This window comes from Oryx dammah, unplaced genomic scaffold, assembly GCF_014754425.2.
Source record: "Oryx dammah isolate SB20612 unplaced genomic scaffold, SCBI_Odam_1.1 HiC_scaffold_29, whole genome shotgun sequence".
Taxonomy (NCBI): Eukaryota; Metazoa; Chordata; class Mammalia; order Artiodactyla; family Bovidae; genus Oryx; species Oryx dammah.
This window is the reverse complement of record NW_024070213.1, coordinates 61,597,000-61,620,060: the sequence shown is the minus strand read 5'-3', so window position 1 is coordinate 61,620,060 and position 23,061 is coordinate 61,597,000. Positions and strand designations below refer to the sequence as shown.

The 23,061-nt window shown below is 37.8% G+C and overlaps 1 protein-coding gene across 22 annotated transcripts in view; it reads left to right on the top strand.

Moving 5' to 3' along the window:
- Positions 1-23,061, top strand: part of R3HDM2 (R3H domain containing 2) — a 161,681-nt gene that overhangs the window by 15,188 nt on the left and 123,432 nt on the right. For 21 of the 22 annotated variants that reach the window (XM_040233044.1, XM_040233027.1, XM_040233021.1 and 18 more), the window contains exon 2: positions 16,266-16,386. The exons of the other annotated variant lie outside the window; for it this stretch is intronic. The gene's annotated coding sequence lies outside the window, so the exon portion shown is untranslated. The remainder of the gene's footprint in view (positions 1-16,265; positions 16,387-23,061) is intronic. 22 annotated transcript variants of the gene reach the window in all.

Sequence of the window (23,061 nt, the reverse complement as noted above, 5' to 3'; positions counted from 1 at the left end):
AATATTTTTTCTTTCTTCTTAACTAAGTGAATGTGATGGCTGAAAAATTAAGTGTAATTGTTAAGATAGGATGACTGAAAGGAATCAAACCTGTTTAGTTTCTGTGTAGGCTTTGTGAGGGAGTAAAATCAGAGCCAGTGCTTGAGACTTGAATTTTTAACCTTATTTGAGGTTCTTCGAGGCTTTTCTGTGTTTACCCTCATGAACTCTGCTGAATCAGTGTCTTTATATGTAAAATGGAGTTGATGGTCTGTTGCCTTTTAGGATACAGGAAAATTGACTTTTGGAGGTATCTTAAGGTTAAGTATGATAATACTTCTTGATATATCTACTGATTTAAAATGTAAACACTTGAGATTGAAGGTGCCCTTAATGAATTCTTAGGCTAGCTTCAATATTGTACTTCACCTGTAGTTAGTAGGTGATACAGAAGAGAGACAAAGAGGTATCTACAGATATCAGTGAGCATACTTTCCATGTACCTGGGATGTATTTACATCTCTTTGGTGGCCACAATCAGCAAGCATAGCCTACCTCACAGAAGGGTGAAAGTGAAAGTCGCTCACTCGTGTCTGACTCTGCGACCCCATGGACTATGCAGTCCATAGGATCCTCCAGGCCAGAATACTGGAGTGGGTAGCCTTTCCCTTCTCCAGGGGATCTTCCCACCCCAGGGATTGAACCCCTGTCTCCCCCATTGCAGGCAGATTCTTTACCAGATTCTTTACCCACAAGGGAAGCCTGAGAATACTGGAATGGGTAGCCTGTCCCTTCTCCAGGAGATCTTCTGACCCAGGAATCGAACCAGGATCTTCTGCATTGTAGGCAGATTCTTTGCTAATTGAGCTATCAGGGAAGCCTTCATAGAAGGATAGTTTATATTAAATATGATCAAATTACTAGTCTCTAAATGACGTTCTCTAGTGCTACTGAATAACAGAACAGCATTGAAGTTAATATTTGCAAAGATAAAATGGTGCTTTATTTCCATGCTTTGTTTTTTTTCTTTTTCTTCCTTTTTCTCTTTGGAATTAACATTGCTTTCATAAATGTTTTTCTGCCTATTGTAGACTGACTGGATTCAGCTATAGAATCTATTCAGATCCATAATGTGTTTTAGGCCATGAGTCTCTTCTGCAATTCTTTCTGTTCTATCTTGTCGTTTATTGTAGACTTGTGCTTTGTTCATTTCCCAAAGTAGGGTACACAGATTTAGCCACACACATACATGTGCACACACAGTGCCACCTGAGGCCCTCTGAAAAGGTTACAGATTTTCTTCTTCTATTTCTTTTTTAAAAATTGTTTTCGGCGGTGCTGGGCCTTTGTTCTGCACGGGGGCTTTCTCTGGTTGCGGTGTGTGGGCTTCTCCCTGCAGTGGCTTCTCTTGCTGTGGAGCACAGGCTCTGGTCACCTGGGCTTCAGTGGTTGCAGCATGTGGGCTCAGCAGCTATGGCTCATGGGCTCTAGAGCCTAGGCCCAGTCGTCGTGGCTCGTGGCATTAGTTGTTCTGTGGCATGTGGAATCTTACCAGACAGGGATCGGACTGATGTCCCTTGTATTGCAAGGCAGAGTCTTAACCACTGGACCACCAGGGAAGCCTGCTTATAGATTTTCAATTAAGAATTACCAGCATTCACTTGCTACTGTTTCATCTTACAAACCCAGCTTTTCCTTTGGTATACCATGAGCCTAGTACATTTCTAAGCTACAGTATTAGCTTAGAAATCAGAGGAACTCAGTTTACTATTGGTCTTTGTTAGAATAAACATCACCCATATGTTTTCTGTCCAGGTTAATTCTTTCTTAGAAGGTATTCTCTTAGTTTCTGGTTCTTCTCTATTTTTACAATAGAAAGAGTGATCTTCAAGTCAGCTTTACAGAACTGCTTCCAAAATAATACATCAAGAAAATTTATGAAAATAACTCATTCACTCAGCTGTTTAAGAGGTACCTGTGATAGATTATATACTAACGATGATAAGATAGATGCGACATCATCCTTATTGTCAAGGATTGTCATCATTCACTGTTGTCCCTATTTCATGTTTTATTTTTATAGATTAAAAAAAAGTAAATAAACTACAAGGGCATGAGTGTTACAGTTCAGTTCAGTTCAGTTGCTCAGTTGTGTCTGACTCTTTGCAACCCTATGGACTGCAGCACGCCAGGCCTCCTTGTCCATCACCAGCTCCCAGAGTTTACCCAAACTCATGTCCATCAAGTTGGTGATGCCGTCCATCCATCTCATCCTCTGTCGTCCCCTTCTCCTGCCCTCAATCTTTCCCAGCATCAGGGTCTTTTCAAATGAGTCATTTCTTCGGATCAGGTGGCCAAAGTATTGGAGTTTCAGCTTCAACATCCAATGTTTAATATCCACATGCCACAGAGCAACATCCAGTGTTCGTTCCAGTGAACACTCAGGACTGATTTCCTTTAGGATGGACTGGTTGGATCTCTTTGCAGTTCAAGGGACTCTCAGGAATCTTCTCCAACACCACTGTTCAAAAGCATCAATTCTTTTGTGCTCAGCTTTCTTTATAGTCCAGTTCTCACATGCATACATGACAACTGGAAAAACCATAGCTTTGACTAGACGGACCTTTGTTGGCAGAGTAATATCTCTGCTTTTTAATATGCTGTCTAGGTTGGTCAAACTTTTGTTCCATGGAGCAACCATGTTAATTTCATGGCTGCAGTCACTATCTGCAGTGATTTTGGAGCCCCCCAAAATAAAGTCTAACACTGTTTCCACTGTTTCCCCATCTGTTTGCCATGAAGTGATGGGACCAGATGCCATGATCTTAGTTTTCTGAATGTTGAGCTTTAAGCCAACTTTTTCACTTTCCTCTTTCACTTTCATCAAGAGGCTCTTTAGTTTACTTTCTGCCATAAGGGTGGTGTCATCTGCATATCTGAGGTGATTGATGTTTCTCCCGGCAATCTTGATTCCAGCTTGTGCTTCTTCCAGCCCAGTGTTTCTCATGATGTACTCTGCATACAAGTTAAATAAGCAGGGTGACAATAACACAGCCTTGACATACTCCTTTCCTGATTTGGAACCAGTGTGTTGTTCCATGTCCAGTTCTAACTGTTGCTTCCTGCCCTGCATACAGATTTCTCAAGAGGCAGGTCAGGTGGTCTGGTATTCCCATCTCTTGAAGAATTTTCCACAGTTTGTTGTGATCCACACAGTCAAAGACTTTGACGTAGTCAATAAAGCAGAAATAATTGTTTTTCTGGAATTCTCTTGCTTTTTCGATGATCCACTGGATATTGGTGATTTAATCTCTGGTTCCTCTGCCTTTTCTAAAACCAGCTTGAACATCTGGAAGTTCACCGTTCATGTATTGTTGAAGCCTGGCTTGGAGAATTTTGAGCATTACTTTACTAGCGTGTGAGATGGGTATAATTGTGCAGTAGTTTGAGCATTGCCTTTCTGATTCTATCACTTCATGGCAAATAGATGGGAAAACAGTGGAAACAGTGGCAGACTTTATTTTCTTGGGCTCCAAAATCACTGCAGATAGTGACTGTAGCCATGAAATTAAGACGGTTGCTCCTTGGAAGAAAAGTTTGACTAACCTAGACAGCATATTAAAAAGCAGAGACGTTGCTTTGCCAACAAAGGTCCGTCTAGTCAAAGCTATGGTTTTTCCAGTTGTCTTTGGTATTGCCTTTCTTTGGGATTGGAATGAAAACTGACCTTTTCCAGTCCGGTGGCTGCTGCTGAGTTTTCCAAATTTGTTGGCATATTGAGTGCAGCACTTTAACAGCATCATCTTTTAGGATTTGAAATAGCTCAACTTGCATTCCATCACCCCCACTAGCTTTGTTTGTAGTGACGCTTCCTAATGCCCACTTGACTTCACATTCCAGGATGTCTGGCTCTAGGTGAGTGATCACACCATCATGATTATCTGGGTCATGAAGATCTTTTTTGTACAGTTCTTCTGTGTATCTTGCCACCTCTTCTTAATATCTTCTGCTTCTGTTAGGTCCATACCATTTCTGTCCTTTATTGTGCACACCTTTGCATGAAATGTTCCTTGGTATCTCTAATTTGCTTGAAGATAGCTCTAGTCTTTTCCATTCTGTCATTTTCCTCTATTTCTTTGCACTCATCACTCAGGAAGGCTTTCTTACCTCTCCTTGCTCTTCTTTGGAACTCTGCATTCAAATCGGTATATCTTTCTTTTTCTCCTTTGCTTTTCGCTTCTCTTCTTTTCACAGCTATTTGTAAGGCCTCCTCAGACAGCTGTTACAAGGTGGTAATAAAATGTGATATGAGAGCAAGGAGAAAGAATGCTTAATTCTAAATGACAGGTTCAGAATCAACTTTTCAGAGAAGGCAAAATTTGAATTAGTCTCAGTGGACTCATTAATTCAACCAGTGTATAAATAGCTACCGGATTAGGTGCTGCTGCTGCTGCTAAGTCGCTTCAGTCGTGTCTGACTCTGCGACCCCATAGACGGCAGCCTACCAGGCTCCCCTGTCCCGCGGATTCTCCAGGCAAGATTCTCCAGTGCATGAAAGTGAAAAGTGAAAGTGAAGTCGCTCAGTCGTGTCTGACTCTTTGTGACCCCATGGACTGCAGCCTACCAGCCTCCTCTGTCCATGGGATTTTCCAGGCAAGAGTACTGGAGTGGGGTGCCATTGTCTTCTCCGGGATTAGGTGCTAGAGGTGTTAAAAAACAAGACGTAGTCATTACCTTCAAACAGCATAGACTGAGAAGTCAGTATACTGCAGCCTGATGAACTCTGAGTAGAGGAATCCACAAAGTGCTCTGGAAGCACAATAAAATGTGGAAAGACTTCCTGTCAGAGAGTTAGGAATCTTGAAGGGGTGATAGGTAGTTAACCTGAAGGAGTTAACAAGGTGGACAGGTACTTACGAGGAAGAGAGTTCTAGGGGAAGAACTACCTACATAAAGGGTGGGGGTGTAGAGCTGAACAGCATACTGCCTTTGTCCAACTTCAAGGACAGGTATGTGCCTTCATATGGGATGTTTATGGGGATTGTTTAGAGAAAAGGCTAGAGAGGTAGGTAGGGGCCTGATCTTGAAGGCCTTATTCATAGGCTGAAATGAATTTTGTGTTACAGTATGAAAACTATTGAAGGATTGTATTTTTAAAAGATCGCTTGTAGCAATGTGGGAACTGGATTGAAAAGTAGACTAGAACCAGGGAGTCCAATTTAGGGGCTAATATATAATAAATAATCCAGATAACAGATTGTGTGGCTCTAAAGTGGTCCTGCAAATGCATAGAGATGTACAGATTCAAGAGGTGTTTAAAAGGTAGAATCTTTTAGACTTGGAAGTGTGTGTGTGTGTTGTGTATGTATGTGAGTATAGTTGTAAGTGAGAGGGATGAGCTCTTGAATGATTCCTAGTTTTCTGGATTCCATGCCATGGTGGATGGTGACCATCATGAGTTAGGGATGGATGTTTGGAAATAAAGGTGAGGTGTTTAGTTTTGGACTGGTTGAATTTGAGGTATCTGTAGAACCCTGTGGAAATGCGTAATAGGAAATTAGATGGTTCAGTCTGGAGTTGAAGAGAGGAATCAGGGCTGGAGAGATATTTAGGAGTCAGTATCACATACATTGTAGTTGAAGGGATAGGTTTGATTCCTCCAAGGATCATGTTAAGACTGAAGACCTAAAGGCTGAGAGAGCCGTGGAGAACACTGACAGTTGTGATCGGTGGCAGGAGCCCTGGAAGAAAATTGAGGAAGCCAGGAAGGTAGAGGGGAATCCAGTAAAGTGCATGTGATAGGATTTTAGAGGAGAAACTTTCAAAGAGGAAGGTAATTGTGTTTGTGTGTAGTGGAAATGTCAAGTATAAAGACAGAAAGGATGTGAAAGTGTTAGCGTTGGTCAGTCGTGTCTGACTCTTTGTGACCCCATGGTTTGTAGCCCACCAGGCTCGCCTGTCCATGGGATTTCCTAGGCAAGAATACTAGGGTGGATAGCCATTTCCTTCCATGGGGGATCTTCCCAACCCAGGGATTGAATCTGCGTCTTCTGCATTGCAGGCAGATTCTTTACTGTCTGAGCCACCAGGAAGCCCTTACTTGCTGGATTTAGGTCATTGTTGACATCAGTGAGAGCAGGATCACTGGAGTGATGAGAGCAGAGGCAAAATTGCATTGAGTTGAGGAATAAACAGAAGGTGGGAGGAAGTAAACTATTTTTCAGGAAGATTACAAAGAGATGGAGAGAGGACAGTAGTGAGAGTAGGTGGAGTTCAGAGAAGAGTTTTTTTTTTTTTAATTAATCAAGTTATTTATTTTTGACCATGTTGCATGGCATGTGGGATCTTAGTTTCCTCACCAGGAATTGGGGTGAGGATTGGGGTGAGGGATTGAACCTGCACCCCCTGCATGGGAAGTATGGAGTTGTAACCACTGGATTGCCAGGGAAGTCCCAAGGAAAAGTTTTTTAAGGTGAGAGACTTGAGCATATTTAAATGTTCAGGGAATGAACAAGACATTAGAGAGTGGTGATAATGGAGTGAAGTCCTTGAGTGTGAAGAGAAGATGAACTCCAGAGCAGTTCAGTTCAGTTGCTCAGTTGTGTCCGACTCTTTGCAATACCATGGACTGCAGCACACCATGCTTTGTCCATCACCAACTCCCAGAGCTTGTTCAGACTTAGTTCCATTGAGTCGGTGATGCCATCCAATCATCTGGTCCTCTGTCATCCCCTTCTCCTCCTGCCTTCAGTCTTTCCCAGCATCAGGGTCTTTTCCAGTGAGCCAGTTCTTTACATCAGGTGGCCAAAGTATTGGAGCTTCAGCTTTAGCATCAGTCCTTCCAGTGAATATTCAGGACTGATTTCCTTTAGAATTGACTGGGTTGATCTCCTTGAAGTCCAAGGGACTCTCAAGAGTCTTTTCCAACACCAGAGTTCAAAAGCATCATTTTTTTGGTGCTCAGCTTTCTTTATGGTCCAACTCCCACATCCATACATGACTACTGGAAAAATCATAGCTTTGACTAGATGGACCTTTGTTGGCAAAGTAATGTCTCTGTTTTTTAATATGCTGTCTAGGTTGGTCATAGCTTTTCTTCCAAAGAGCAAGCGTCTTTGACTTTCATGGCTACAGTCACCATGTGCAGTGATTTTGGAGCCCAAGAAAATAAAGTCTGCCAGTTTCCATTGTTTCCCCATCTATTTGCCATGAAGTGATGGGATCGGATGTGATGATTTGTTTTTTGAATGTTGAGTTTTAAGCCAGCCTTTTCACTTTCATCAAGAGGTTCTTTAGTTCCTCTTCGCTTTCTGCCATAAGGGAGGTAGAATTATTTTTATGTCTTTCATTAAGATAGAAGAAAAGGTCAAGAAAGAGATGGGGACAAATGCTTGGTCACTGAACAAAGGAGTTTGAGGGAGCTTCTGACTTTAGGGCCTTGCTATTCCTTGTGATGGAGGAGACTTATCCTTTTGGGTTAGGGGGCTGGTATGTTCTAATAAGAGAGTCTGTAAAATAGAGTCCTTGAGAAGAGACAGAAATTTGAATAACTGTTGAGAGAATGGGAAGGATAGTTGCCAAGGGGTTTGTTTGGCTGGGGTGGCAAAGGTAGGGTGAGGTGGTATAAAGGTGGGAATGCATTTCAAGCAAATAGAATAGCCTGGGCAAAATCCCAGGAATGTTAAAGACTATGGTGTGTACGGAGAGGTAGCATTATTTTGATTGACTGGAGAGAATATCTTAGAGCATAATTTCATGGTAGGCTTTAAGAGTTATATTAAGGAATTTGAAATATTTTGAGGCAAAGAGGAACCTCTGAAGATTATCATCAGAGAAATGGAATGATTATTTTACAAGGGTAACTCTGGTACCAGTTTTGAAAAATACAATGGATTAAGAGGAAAGGGAGAGAAATTTGTTGGGGGGGCTATTGTAGTTGTGCAGAAGAGGTTGAAATCAAGATAGAGATGGGTATGGTGGGTAAGAAACAACCCTCAAATCTAAATAGCTTGAAACAGCAGTTTATTTCTCACACTACATGTTCATCAGCATAGATTCGAATTTTAGTTATTCAGAGGAGCCACCATGGGAACATTGCCAACTGCTTTGCTGGAGGAAAAAAAGAACTCTGGAGGTCTTGTCCCATTAACTGATTTCTCTGTCTATATATGATGGAAGTGGAGAAGACAGGACAGGAGCTAAGACGATCGAATGGATCAAGGAGATGGTACCAGAGTTTGGAAATTGGTTAAATATGGGAGGAGAGAGAAGTAATTGTGAACAGATGACTCTCAGTTTCTGTCTTAGGTGACTGGGCGGTGTTAACAGAGATAAGAAAGGGGGCAGGTTTTAGGAGTATCTAATTATATAAAGTAAATATTAACAGACCTAAAGGGAGAAGTAGACATCAATACAGTAATAGGAGACCTTAATTCCCCACTTTTATCAGTGAGTAAGTCATCAAGACAGAAAATCAACAAGGAAACGTTGGCCTTAAATTACAGATTAGACAAGATAGACTTAACAGACATGTATGGAACATTCTATCCAAAAGCAAAGGTATATCCAAATACACATTCTTCTCAAGTGCATTTGGAACATTTTCAAAGATCATATGTTAGGCACAAAACAAATCTTAAAAAGTTTAAGAAGATTTGAGTCATATTAGCAATCTTTTTGACCACAGTGGTATAAAACTAGAACTCAGTGACAAGAGGAAAACTGCAAAATTCATAAACATGTAGAGCTTAAGCAACATGCTACTGAATAATCAATGGGTCAAAGAAGAAATAAAAAGAAAAATTAGTAAATACTCAACTAATGAAAATGGAAATGCAATGTACTAAATACAAAACCTATAGAATGAAGCAAAAGAGAAGTTCATTGAGAAAATGCCAAAGTTAAGAAACAAGGCAGATCTTAAATAACCTACCTCTGCACCTCTAGGAACTAGAAGAATAAGCTAAATCTAATGTTAGTAGAAGAAAGGAAATAAATATCAGATTAGAACTAGAGTAACAATAGAAAAGATCAATGGAACTAGGAGCTAGTTTTTTTTTAAAAAAGATAAAAACAAAATAGACAAACCTATAGCTAGACTTACTAAGGAAAAAAGAGGACTCAAATAAGAAATCAAAGAGGAGACGTTAATACCTCATACCTCAAGAGACTACTGTGAACAATTACATGCCGACAAATTGGACTACGAAGAAGAAATAGATAAATTCTTAGAAACATGCTGCCTACCAAAACTATATCATGAAGAAATGGAAAATCTGAACCAAACCCCATTAAGGTATACCTCATTTTTTTGAGATTGGCTTTACTGTGCTTCACAGATACTGTGTGTGTGTGGTTTTTTTTAAACAAATTGAAGATTTGTGGCATTGAGCAAGTCTCATGGCCCTGTTTTTCCAGTAGCATTTATTCACTTTGTGTCTTTGTGTCACAAATCGGTAATTCTTACAGTGTTTCAAAATTTTTCATGATTATTTGTTTTGGTGATCTGTGTTCAGTAATCTTGTGTGTTACTATTATGTTATCTTGCCATTTTTTAGCAATAAACTATTCTAAAATTAAGGTATGTACATTGTTTTTTTTAGACAAAATGATATTGCACAATTAATAGACTACCATATAGGGTAAAAGTGCTTTCATATGCACTGAAAGGCCAAAAAATTTGTGACTTGCTTTATTTTAATATTTGCTTTATTACAGTGTTCTGGAGCCAAACCTGTAATATCTCTAAGGTATACCTATATTAGTAAAGAGATTGAATCTGGATCAAATAATCTTGATTATTGAGTAATCAAAAAACTTCCAACAAGCAAAAGTCCAGGACCAGATGGCTTCACTGGTGAATTATTTAAAGAACTATTACCAATCCTCAAACTCTTCCAAAAAATAGAATAGGAGGGTATACTTCAAACTCATTTTATGAGGCTAGCATAACCCTGATACAAAAAACAGACAAGAACACTGGAAGTAAAGAAAATTACAGGCCAGTATCCCTGATGAATATGATGCAGAAATTCTCAACAAATAATTAGCAAACTAAATTCAACAATACGTTAAAAGGATCATTCACCATAATCAAGTAGGTTTCATTCTGGAGCTGCAAAGGTGGTTCAGCATCTGCAAGTCATCAGTGTGATACATCATATTAACAAAATGAAGGATAAAAATCATATGATCATTTCAGTGGTGCAGAAAAAGGACCTGACAAATTTAACATCCATTATGATACAAACTTTCAACAAAGTGGGTTATAGAGGGGATGTACCTCAACATCATAAAATCCATATTTTTTTAAGAAACTTTTTCTTCGATTAAAGCAACTCTTTAAGTCAAAATTCTTTGTAAACTCCTCCTGTGGATAAAAACCATATATTATAAGCCCTCAGCTAACATACTCAACTGAAGCTGAAAGCTTTTCCTTCCCACTTTTATTTGACATAGTTTTGGTGATCCTAGTCAGTGCAGTTTAGCAAAAACCAGGCAAATAATAAATTATTACAAAGGAATGAGGCATTCACATCAGGAAGAAAGAAGTAAAACTGTCACTATTTGCAGATGACATGATACTATATATAGAAAATCCTAAACACTACACTGTTAGAATTAATGAATGAATTCAGTAAAGTTGCAGGATACAAAATAGGTATACAAAAATCAGTTGTGTTTCTATATGTTAATAACTCAGAAATTTTCAAAATAATCTCGCTTTCAGTTGTAGCATAAAGAATAAAATACCTAGAAATAAGTTTGACCAAGGAGGTAAAAAACATTTACAGTTTATTGTAAGATCTGTTAAGACATCAGTGAAAGAAATTGAAGACACAGATTAGTTAAGTTGCTTGGTCAGTCGTGTCTGACTCTTTGCGACCCCGTGGACTGTAGCCCACCAGGCTCCTCCATTCATGGGATTCTCCAGGTAAGAATACTGGAGTGGGTTGCCATTTCCTTCTTCAGGGGATCTTCCCGACCCAGGGATCGAACGCAGGTCTCCCGCATTGCAGGCAGACGCTTTAACCTCTGAGCCACCAGGGAAGACCGTTGGCTGATGGATTGGGAGAATTAATATTGTTAAAAAGTCCATACTGAAAAAGGTCCATACCACTGAAACCAATTTACAGATTCAACCCCTATTGTATTTCTCATTACATTTTTTACAGGGAACAAACAATCCTAAAATTTGTGTGGAACCACAGAAGACAGCAAATAGTCAAATAAATCTTCAAAAAGAAGAGCATAACTGATAGAGGCATATTTCCTGATACCAAACTATATTACAAAGCCATAATAGAGCAATATGGTATTGGCATAGAAACAGATAAGTAGATTAATAGAACAGAATAAAGAGCCCAGAAATAAACCCATGCACCCATGGTCAGTTCATTTATGGCAACAGAGCCAAAAATGTACCGTGGGCAAATGATGGTCTCTTCAATAAATCATGTTGGGAAAACTAGACTACTGTATTATACCAGACACAAAATACGGTTCAGAATGGTTTAGAAACTTGAACATATGACCTGAAACTATAAAACTTCCAGAAAGAAACATAGGGAGTAAACTCCTTGGCATCGGTATTAGGATTCTTTCGATTTAGCACCAAAAGCAAAGGCAGCAAAAGTAAAAATGAATTAAGTGGAACTACATCAAACTAATGGAGAAGGCGATGGCACCCCACCAGTACTCTTGCCTGGAAAATCCCATGGACAGAGGAGCCTGGTAGGCTGCAGTCCATGGGGTTGCGAAGAGTCGGACCCGACTGAGCGACTTCACTTTCACTTTTCACTTTCATGCATTGGAGACGGAAATGGCAACCCACTCCATTGTTCTTGCCTGGAGAATCCCAGGTACGGGGCAGCCTGGTGGGCTGCCGTCTATGGGGTCGCACAGAGTCGGACACGACTGAAGAGACTTAGCAGCAGCAGCATACTTGAAAGAGGTATAAATGATTATATATATAAGTTATAAGGATTTATTGGTACAACACAGGAAATATAGCCAGTATTTTAAGGTAATAATCTTGAAAAATTATGAATCATTATATTGTACACTTGTAGCTTAGGTAATATTGTACATAAACTATACTTCCAAAAAACTCATATATTTGAAAAAAGGTTAGTATCCGAAGTGTACTCATGCAACTCAGTAGAAAAAAGACCAATCTGATTTTAAAATGGGCAGAGGAGTGTTGGTAGGAAGTTCACTTTTGGAAATATAATTGTCTGAATCTGGAGCTTTTCAGAGGGGCAGAAGTATTTAGATTTTGAAGTACTCTGTACATGAATGTTGTTCAGTCATTTGAACAACAAGGTTAGGATTTAACATGAATTTTGGGAGGATACATTCAGACCATTGCAGAGAGGTTAAGTTAGGTTATTCATTGTGCAGCCAGGACAACCCACTTTCATGCTGAAGAAATAGGGTCATGGAGACAAACTTACAGAATGATAAGAGAACTGAGAGGAAACTCCAGGAAATACCAGAATTTAAGAGGCATTTCTGGCCTGAGGGCATTGGATTTTAATGTAAAGATTAATATTTTGGGGACCAAGACAGGCTAAATCTGTTTCTGACATAGAACCCTTTCATGAGGAAGGAGCAGATGTAAGCTGTGAAAAGCTGCTGCTTTAACATGGTAGAGTATATTTGTGTTATTGGTGGGCTTATTTTTATTGGTCCTTAGAGGGAATGCATTTTAATTTTTTATTTGAATTTGGATATATTTGGCAATTCACAAAATTTTAGTAAAGTTTTAGTAAAGTTATTATAGTAAATTTTAGTAAAGTTTTTATATTAATAGCTCATAAGCTAGTCGCCAGGACAGAAAAAGGCTAAAAATTGATCTAGTCTCCCCATATACTTAGAAGGAATATAAGTGAACAGAGAATGTGATATCACAGAAGTATAATAGTAGCACATATTAGATGATTTAATCCTTAGAAGATAGTCCCTGTGGATCAGTACTGTATTATCCCTATTTATAGGTGAGGTTCAGGGAGTGTCTTTTTCTGTTCAGGGTGCTATAAAAAAATACTGGGTGGCTCATCAACAGAAATTCATTTCTCACTGTTCTGGAGGCTGAGAAGTTCAAGATCAAACATGGTCTGATTCTGCTGAGGACCCTTGTCCTGGTTAATAGCCTGCATCTTACTGTGTCCTTTCATGGTGAAAGGAGCTAGCGATCTCTCTAGAATCTTTCTGTGTAAGACAGTAAGTTCATGACCTAACCACCCCAGAGGCCTCACCTCTTAATATATTTGGAGCTTAGGATTTAACATGAATTTTGGAAGATACAGTCAGACCATTGCAGAGAGGTTAAGTTAGGTTATTCCTTGTGCAGTCAGGACAACCCACTTTCATGCTGAAGTCTGTACTTGTAAGCATCACCTGGAATTTCTTTTTATTAATAGAACACAGAAAATTTATACTGGATAGCCAGGAGCTTGGGTTAAAGTCGCTGCTTGTTCTTTTTTACCTCCATGTTTTTATGTGTAATTCCAAACCTGCAGAAAAGTTGAAGGGGTGATACAATGAGCACCCGAATGATTTTACCTAATATTTATTGAATATTTTGTCACATTTGTGCTTTCACACCTTTACCCACTTCCCTCCCTCCCTCTCTCTTCCTCTCTGTCACATTCCACTTCTCACTTCCTCTTCCCTCCCTATACATATACACATTATTATTATTAATTTTTTTTTACTGTGTATTAGGAATTTGTATAGGGAAATTTCAGACATCAGGAAACTTCACCCAGAATTTCTTAAGCATATGTCACCTAGGAACAAGGTATTTTCCTGTATTACTACAATATTGTTATAAAATACATTATCTTATTTAAAATATTTTACAGTGATATAATAATTCTAGTGTATGCTCAGATTTCCTCAATCATATTAATAATTGAGATACTGTTTTATAGCTGTCCTTCTAATCTTAGATTTATTCAAGGGTCATGAATTCCATTTAATTTTCATATCTTTATAGCTTTTTAGTTCAGAGCAGTTCTTTCCATTTTTGTGTCTTGGGTCATTGATACTTTTGGAGAGTTTAGGCCAGTTGTGTTGAAGAATGTTTCACAATTTGGATTTGTCATGATTATGTCGATTTTATTAAACAGTTTTGACAAGAATACTGTTTAGGTAATGTTGTGTTCTTCTCTGTGCACACACTGTCATTTTGCCGCATTATTGATGATAAGGTGATTACTTAGATGAATTGATATAGGCTGCATTTCTTCTTTGTAAAAGTGCCTTTTTCCCTTTGTATTTAAGAAAATATCTGTAGGATGGTGCTGTTAAGATTGTATGATTCTTTTTCTCTATGTTTTACCCAGTGGTGTTAGCATTTGTTGGTGATCCTTGCCTGAATTAATTATTACATTGGTGGTTACAAAATGTTGATTTTGTCATTCCTTCTCCATTTACTAGTTGGTGTTATTCTATAAAGGAGAATTTTATTTCCCCTGTTTTAATTCAAAATGTCGCAGTCCTTTATCAATGTATAAAATACTGACAGTATTTAGTGTTATACATACAACAATTGTTGTCAGTTTGGTCAGTTGGAGCACCTTCAAACTAATTCCTGTGCTTTTTTGACTTGTCCTGATCAGGTTCTGAGAACTTCTTTACATCCTGCCACAACAAGGTATTTGGGGTTCACTCTGTACTTTACTTGCTCCAAACCTGGAATCAGTCCTTTCTGCAAGGAACCCTGATTCCTTTAGTGGGGAATGGTTCCTTTAAAGGGGAACTGCTCATATTTAATTATCTGTCCTTTACTATCTTTATGGGGTCAGTTATTTCCAGTACAAAAAAATGAGTGGATTCCAGACCTAAGACCCTTCTGTGTCTTCCTAGAAGTACTCAGTAATAAAGTGTCTAAATTGAATTATTTCTCAGAATGAAGTGAGTTACAGGCAATGTCGGTGACTTGCCATGGGAAATAATGGGATGTTGTTTAGAAAATTGGCATTGTATTTTTTTTCCCTCTAACTTGGTGGTGACATGTGAAGGTGAAAACAAGTATTTGTATCCTTTTTACTCTTATATAATCCATGCTTTTTCTCCTGTGGTGTAGTGACTTAAGAGTTGTTTCCCTCTTTGTTATTTTCTGCTCTCTGAATTAAAATCTCCTTAGGTAGGGAACCTTGTAATCCAGTTCTTTAATACTTTGTATTTTGAACCTACATGTTGTATTCATCTGCACATACACTTTACACATTGTTTTGTGTACACAATCTATGAAACTCACATGAAGTTAGGGTGTTTATTGTATTGAACATTTATGCTGGAGCCTGGTTTTATGGCTCCTTATGAGGTCTGATGTTTCAGAAAATCCAAAATAGATTTGGCCTGAGAATTGAGATCTTGTACATCCTAATGGCTAATGGTCCAGCAACTTGAGAACGTCCTGCTATGGGACTCTATGTGAAATGAGACATGTCAGTCCTTTCTACAAAACTTTTTTCCCTTGATTTTTAAAAATTGAAGTTTAGTTGATTAACAGTGTTGCGCTAATTTGTGCCATACAGCAAAGTGTACAAAAAGGTTTTGCATTGAAGGTGAAACTCCTTAAACCTATCTATATATTCCTTTGAGGTGGAAACAAATAAATAAGTTGTGAGGAAATTGCTATTAACATTAAATTTTTTTTTTGGCCACGGCATGTGGGATCTTAGTTCCCTGACCAGGGCTTGAATTGGTATCCCCTGCATTGGCAGCATGGAGTCTTAACCACTGGACTGCCAGGGAAGTCCCATGTTTTGTTGAAATATTTAAAACTCTATCCCTGTGGAAGAAACATGGAATATATTTTTGGAGGAGTGATGTTGATCACTTCCAGAAGTTATAGGTAGTAAATAGTTTAATTACATGGTTTATGTATTTGTTCTTTTATATGTGGATGACTAGTCTAAGAGTACTTAAAAAATTAGCTGCCTGGCAACATAAACGTGCAGATATTAAAATGAATTGCATGCCTTCCAACTATTTCTGTTACTTGGCTAAATTTAGAACCCTGTAGAGCTTCTGCAGAATTGAAATCTCAGGGGATTTTAATAGTGAAGACAGACAATATTTGGCTCTTCGAAATAAGGTAGAAAAAAAATAGCTTCAAATTAATTTTTGCACTGTCACCTGGGCTACTTAATTAAGGCACTGAGGCCAGTGAAAAGTCAAACTGTTCTGAGAATTTTATTTGACTGTTGCTGAAAATTTGTTGGAGTTTAGATTCTGGGTGGTGAAAGGGATAATTTTTTTCCTCCTCCTAGGTGAATTGCTGGAGGCTATCCACTCTCCTTTCTCCAATGTCTCTTCAGATTATGCTTGATAAGTGCAGTTCTTTATACTTCACCAGGATGGATGAGGCAATACATCTGAGTTAGAGATCAGGTGAGCATTATGATTGGGTACTGGTGGGTGAGTTTTATGACACTAGAATTGTTTTGCATATGTGTGGATTCAGACTAGTCTAGGATATTTTGAGGAGAAACTTATTCAGTGTATATTTAACCGTACATGAAATAAAAATCTCTTGATGGAGTTGGATAGACATAAAAAGTAGCAAATAAAAGGAATGGTAGTTTGAGTAACTAATTTAAATGTAAGTTAAAATAGGGACAGATTTTATAGAGAGTATATATGATGTGTTTACTACCTGACTTGGCAATTGGAAATGTAAGGCTTTGGTGCTACTATGGTAAGAAATTTTGTGGACATTAGAAAAATGCCTCCAAATTATTGTAAACCAAGAAAATTCCCAGAGTGGAATGTAGGTTTTTTTATTTTCTGGCCCTGGATTTATACAAATGGTGAGACGTAAAAAAATTGAAAGAGAAATCTGCATCTTGTCCTCATTGTCAGCCCATGTGCCTTTTTTCCTTCCTGCTTTCAAAACCCTTACTGTTCAGTAAGACAAAGTCATGAGGAGGTAGTAGGGTGGTTTTCCTGTTCTTTTTTTGCTTATCTCTTCATAAATAACACGGATTTCTCTTATGATGAGATGGAAAAGTCAGTTATTTTAAAACATTTTTAAAAAGGATAAAGGGGCTATAAATCAACTCTTGATACTTGTAAGTATGCTAATAGACTTGTTTTCCAGTGCTCTTGGACTCCAGTTAGGTGGTGAGTTCTTTTTTCCTGGGCTTTGTGACTATTTCTTTGGGCAGACTTTCTTTATATTATAGCTGAAATTTTTATTAAATAATTTCAGTGTGTTTAATCAACCACTTAGATAATAAACTTTCTATTTAAGCCTAGTAATGTATAATTTTGTTTTTGTGAAAGAGTATAAATACTCAAGTTTCCATTTGAATTCTGGGAGGAAAGCTTGTGCTTATTAGCTTGCCCTAGCTTTCTGGAGACTTATCATTCTGATGTTATAAAGGGAATCTCAGTTAAATTTGAAAAAGACAATATTATATGCTTTTACTAGAGTAAAATTTTAGTACTCTTTGGGGTGACAGGGAAGACTGTTGCATTTTTCTCTAGGTCCCAGGGATTTTCAGAGTCACCTTGAGTATCCGATAAGGTATTTGGGACCATTAGAAAAGTCTTGGGACCATTTTAAGGCTGTGGGATCAAAAAAATTTTTATGTGCATTAAAAGACCTTATTGGCTAGCTGTGGAGATAAACTTGATAATTTATGAACAAAACAACAATAGATATAGTGGGTTAGATTCTATAGTATAGATGGAATGTTGTAGAATTTAGTTTTATCTAACTGTGCAGTATGCTGCTGCTGCTGCTGCTGCTAAGTCACTTCAGTTGTGTCTGACTCTGTGCGATCCCATAGACGGCAGCCCACCAGGTTCCTCTGTCCCTGGGATTTTCTAGGCAAGAACACTGGAGTGGGTTGCCATTTCCTTCTCCAGTGCATGAAAGTGAAAAGTGAAAGTGAAGTCACTCAGTTGTGTCAGACTCCTAGTGACCCCATGGACTGCAGCCCACCAGGCTCCTCCATGCCACAAATATAAAAGAAAAAAGATAGAAATCAATGTAGGAAGTAGGGATCGACATAGGAATTGAACTGGGCTTCAATAAAAGATTAGTATATAAAATTTATTTCATTTCAGTGGCTATATTTCAAATATTTATATCTTTCTGAGAGTTGCTTATTTAAATAACTTTACTATGGAAAATTTCAAACATGTGAAAGCAGTGGAATAGTTAGATGAACTTCATATGCAGTTGTTAGCTTGTGGCTACTGTTATTTCATCTTTAATTCTATCCCCTTTTCTGACTGTCTTGAAGAGAATCTGGTGTATAATTTCACTCTGAATATTTCAGTATATACCCCTAAATAATGACATAATATCAATACCATTTATACTTCTAAAGTAATTAACAGTAATTCCTGAATATTAAATATCTGGTGTTCATATTTCCCTGACTGTATCATATTTTCTAAATAGCTTGTATGTTTAGTTAAATAAAGTCTGTATCTTGTATTTGGTCAATATATGTTTAAAAACCACTTAATCCGAATAATTTCCCCTTTCCTTTTTTTTTCTCCCTATGTATTTGTTGAAGAAACTTGGTTATCTGTCCAGTAATTTCCCACAAAGTAGATTTGATCAGATTCAGATTCAGTGTTTTTGGCTAGAATACTTTATAGTGTACTTCCATTAGGAGAAAGTGTGTGATGTCTGTTAGTCCAATTTTCATGATGTCAGCAGCCATTGATGAACCTTGTCTACATCCTTTATTGAATTTCATTAGTGGTTATAAAATGATGATATTCAATTTGTATTATTTTAAAATTTATTTTAGCTGGAATTTTTTTTAGCAGTTTTATTTTTTAATATTTATTTGTTTTATTTTTGGCTACTCTGGGTCTTCATTGCTGTGCGTGGGCTTCCTCCAGTTGAAGTGAGTGGGAGCTACTCTTTAGATGTGGTGTGCAGGCTTCTCATTGTGGTGGCTTCTTGTTGCAGAGCACGGGCTCTAGGGTGCACGGGCTTCAACAGTTGTGATGCATGGGCTTAGTTGCCCTGCGGCATGTGAAATCTTCCTGGACCAGGGATTGAACCCATGTCCCCTGCATTGGCAGGTGGATTCTTAACCACTGGACTACTAGGGAAGTCCTGGAATACTTTTATAAAGGGATACTTCCCTCATTATTTACTTGGTTACTTTCAGGTGTATCTTATACAGGAAAGGTGAGACAGTTGCTTTGAATCTTTATTTTAATTAATCTTTATTTTCAAAATAGTTTGTTCACTAATATCCTGCAAAGGTGACTGATAAGTTTTTTGAATTGTCATTATGAATTCATCAATTTAAATATATTTATGTGTTTCAGTCTTATTTCTTTTTGATTCTTATTGATATCTCATTGATTAACTCATAATAGCAAATGGGAACCTCTTTAAGTTGGCTTCAGTGTCCTTTTTTAAAAAAAAAAAAAAAAAACTTTCCATTTGGCTGCACTGCAAGGTTTGTGTGATCTTAGTAGATTGAACCTGGGACCTTGGCAGTGAGAGTGGAGTCATAATCACTGGACCACCGGGGAATTCCCTCCAGTGTTCTTTTCATGTGATCCTCCTAGTTTCTTTGTTTTCTGGTCTGACCTGATATTCAGAGATCCTCTTTTCCATTTCCATTCATGGGCATGTAACAGCCATTGCCCCTTTTTTGGGAAATGATGTTTAGAAGCCACAGTCTGGGTGCAAGAGGCACTACTGCTTAGTGGATTGTTCATTATTTCTTGCTATTTTTAGTGAAGAAGGCTAGGAAATAAGGTTTTTGTCTTTTTTATTTTTTTGAAAGAAAGTGTATTAACAAGTTTGTATCAGTATTTCCAATTCAAAGACAGGACTATAGATTTTTAAGTTCAGTATCTGTAATCTTATGGATTTGTATTTTTCAAATTGTGAAAGTAATAATGTAGTTATCATAAGACATTTAAATAATTCAAAAAATGTAAAAGGTGAAGAACCTGACTCTACCCCAGAACCATTAGTTAACTACTTAATACAATTAATTTAAAGCCTTCATAGTGGGTGTTTTTTTCTTTTCTTAAAACTGAGGTATAGTTGATCTACATGATTAGTTTCAGGTGTACAGCATAGTGAGCCAGTATTTTTACAGATTATACTCAGTTAAAAGTTATTACAAGATAGTGGCTCTAATTCCCTGTGCTATATAATATATCCTGTTGCTTATCTATTTTATATGTAGTATTTTGTGTCTGTTAATTCCATACCCTTAATTTGCTCCGCACCCCTTTCCTCTCAGCTTTGGTAACCACTAGTTTGTTGTTTTATATCTGTGAGTCTGTTTCTTTTTTGTTTCTATTTTCATTTGTATTATTCTAATTTTTCTTTATTTTTCCTTTAAAATTTTTACTTATTTACTTTTAATCAAAGTGTGGTTGACTTACAGTGTTGTTGTTAGTTTCTGGTGTACAACAAATTAATTCAGTTATATATGTATATATATTCTTTTTCATACTCTTTTTCATTATGGTTTTTTATAAGATACTGAATATAGTTACCTGTGCTATACAGTAGGACCTCATTGTTTATCCATTCTATATATAATAATTTGCATTTGCTAGTCCCAAATTCCCAATCCAACCCTCCCCTGCCCCCTATTGTATTATTTTTTAGATTCTGCATATAAGTGATACACAGTATTTATCTTTCTCTGTTTGACCTATTTCACTAAGCATAATATTTTCTGGGTTCATCCATATTGCTGCAGATGGCAGGATTTCATTCATTTTTATGGCTGAGGAATATTTTTTGTGTATTGTGTGTGTGTGTGTGTGTATTTGTGTGTATCTCAGTCTCACATCTTCTTTATCCATTCATAGGTTGATGAACATCTTGTAGTGGTGGTTTAGTCGCTAAGTCATGTCCGACTCTGCAACCCCATGGACTGTAACCCACCAGGGTTGTCTGTCCATGGGGATTCTCCAGGCAAGAATACTGGAGTGGGTTGCCATTTCCTTCTCCAGGGGGTCTTCCCAACCCAGGTATCGAACCTGGGTCGCCTGCATTAGCAGGCAGATTCTTTACCATCTCAGCTTTGAGAGAAGCCATGAGCATCTTGGTTGCTTCCTTATCTTGGCCATTGTAAATAGTGCTTCATGGATATTGGGATGCATATATCTTTTTGAATTAGTATTTTCATTTTCTTCAGATATATGCCCTGGAATGGAATTGCTGGATCCTCTGGTATTTCTATTTTTAGTTTTTTTGAGGAAATGTCATATTGTTTTCCATAGTGACGCTTCCAAATTATTTTTCTCTGCATCCTTTCCAGTGTGAAGTCAGAAAGAGAAAGACAAATACCATATGATACCACTTACATGTTCATAGCAGCACTATTCACAATACCCAGAACAGTGAGTTCAACTTAAATGTCCATCAACAGATGAATGGATAAGGAAGATGTGGTACATATATACAGTGGAATACTACTCAACCACAAAAAGAACAAAATAATGCCATTTACAGCAACATGGATGCAACTAGAGATTATCATACTAATTGAAGTAAGAAAGAGAAAAACAAATACCTTATTATATTGCTTATATGTAGAATCTAAAATATGGCATAAGCAAACCTGTCTACAAAACAGAAACAGACTTGTTGACATAGAGAATAGACTGGTTGCCAAGAGCCAGGGAGAAGGATAGACTGGGAGTTTGAAATTAGCAGATGCAAACTATTATTAGGTTGGTGCAAATGTAATTGCGGTTCTGGACCATGAATTTTAAATACATATAACTAGGCTCAAAGAGTCAGACACGACTGAAGCAACTTAGCACACACACAAGTACGTCTTTACTAATCAAGATAGGAATCGTTACAAGCAACACATTTTTAAATTTTATTTTATTTTTCAATCAACACATTTTTGCCAGTGAAAAATATTTGTTTATTCCTGTAGTGTGGCTATCTGTGCTTCAGGATTCGACGAACTCTTGGAAAGCATTTTCTGCCTCCTGCTGGGTGTGGAAGCATTTTCCCTGCAAAAAGCTGTTAAGATGCTTGAAGAAGTGGTGGTTGGTCAGGTGAACGTGACAGATGAGGCAAAACTTCGTAGCCAATTTATTCAACTTCTGAAGCGTTGGTTGTCTTGGAGAAGAATTGGGTCCTTTCTGTTGACTGATACCGGCTGCAGGCATTGTAGTTTTCAGTGCATCTCACTGATTTGCTGAGCATACTTATCAGATGTAACGATTTCACTGGGATTCAGAAAGCTGTGGTGAATTAGACTGGCAGCAGACCACCAAACAGAGACCATGACCTTTTTTTTTGGTGCAGGTTTGGCTTTGAGAATGCTTTGGAGCTTCTTGGTCCATTCACTGAGCTGGTTGTTGATGATTGTCATATGAAATCCACTTTTCACATCATGATCCAATTGCACGTCATGATCCAATTGCATGTCATGATCCAATCAAGAAATGGTTCATTGTTGTTGCCGAGAATAAGAGAAGATGACAATTCAAAAGGACAATTTTTTTGATATTTGATTAGCTCATGAGGTACCCACTTTTTAAGCTTTTTACCTTTCCAGTTTGCTTCAAATTCCAAATGGTCGATGTTGAGTTCTTTAGCAACTTCTCATGTAATTTTAAGAGGATCAGCTTTGATGATGGTGCTCAGCTGTCGTTGTTACCTTCTGATGACTGACCACTATGCTCCTCATCTTCAAGGCTCTCATCTCCTTTGCAAAACTTCTTGAGTCACCACTGCACAATGTTCGTTAGCAGTTCCTGAGCCAAATGCGTTTTTGATGTTGTGGTTGTCTCCTCTGCTTTTTACAACCCATTTTGAACTTTAATAAGAAAATCACTTGAATTTTCTTTTTGTCTAACATCATTTCCATAGTCTGAAGTGTGTATAAAACAAACAACAAGTAATGTCATTAGCAAAAAAACATAGAACAAGAAATACACATTAAAATGATGTATAACATAACTATATTTATTTAAGAATGTATTCCGGTATCATGACAAGTTTCAAGAGTGCAAAGCTGCAATTACTTTTGCACCAGCCTAGTGTGTGTGTGTGTGTGTGTGTGTGTGTGTGTGTGTGTGTGTGTGTGTGTG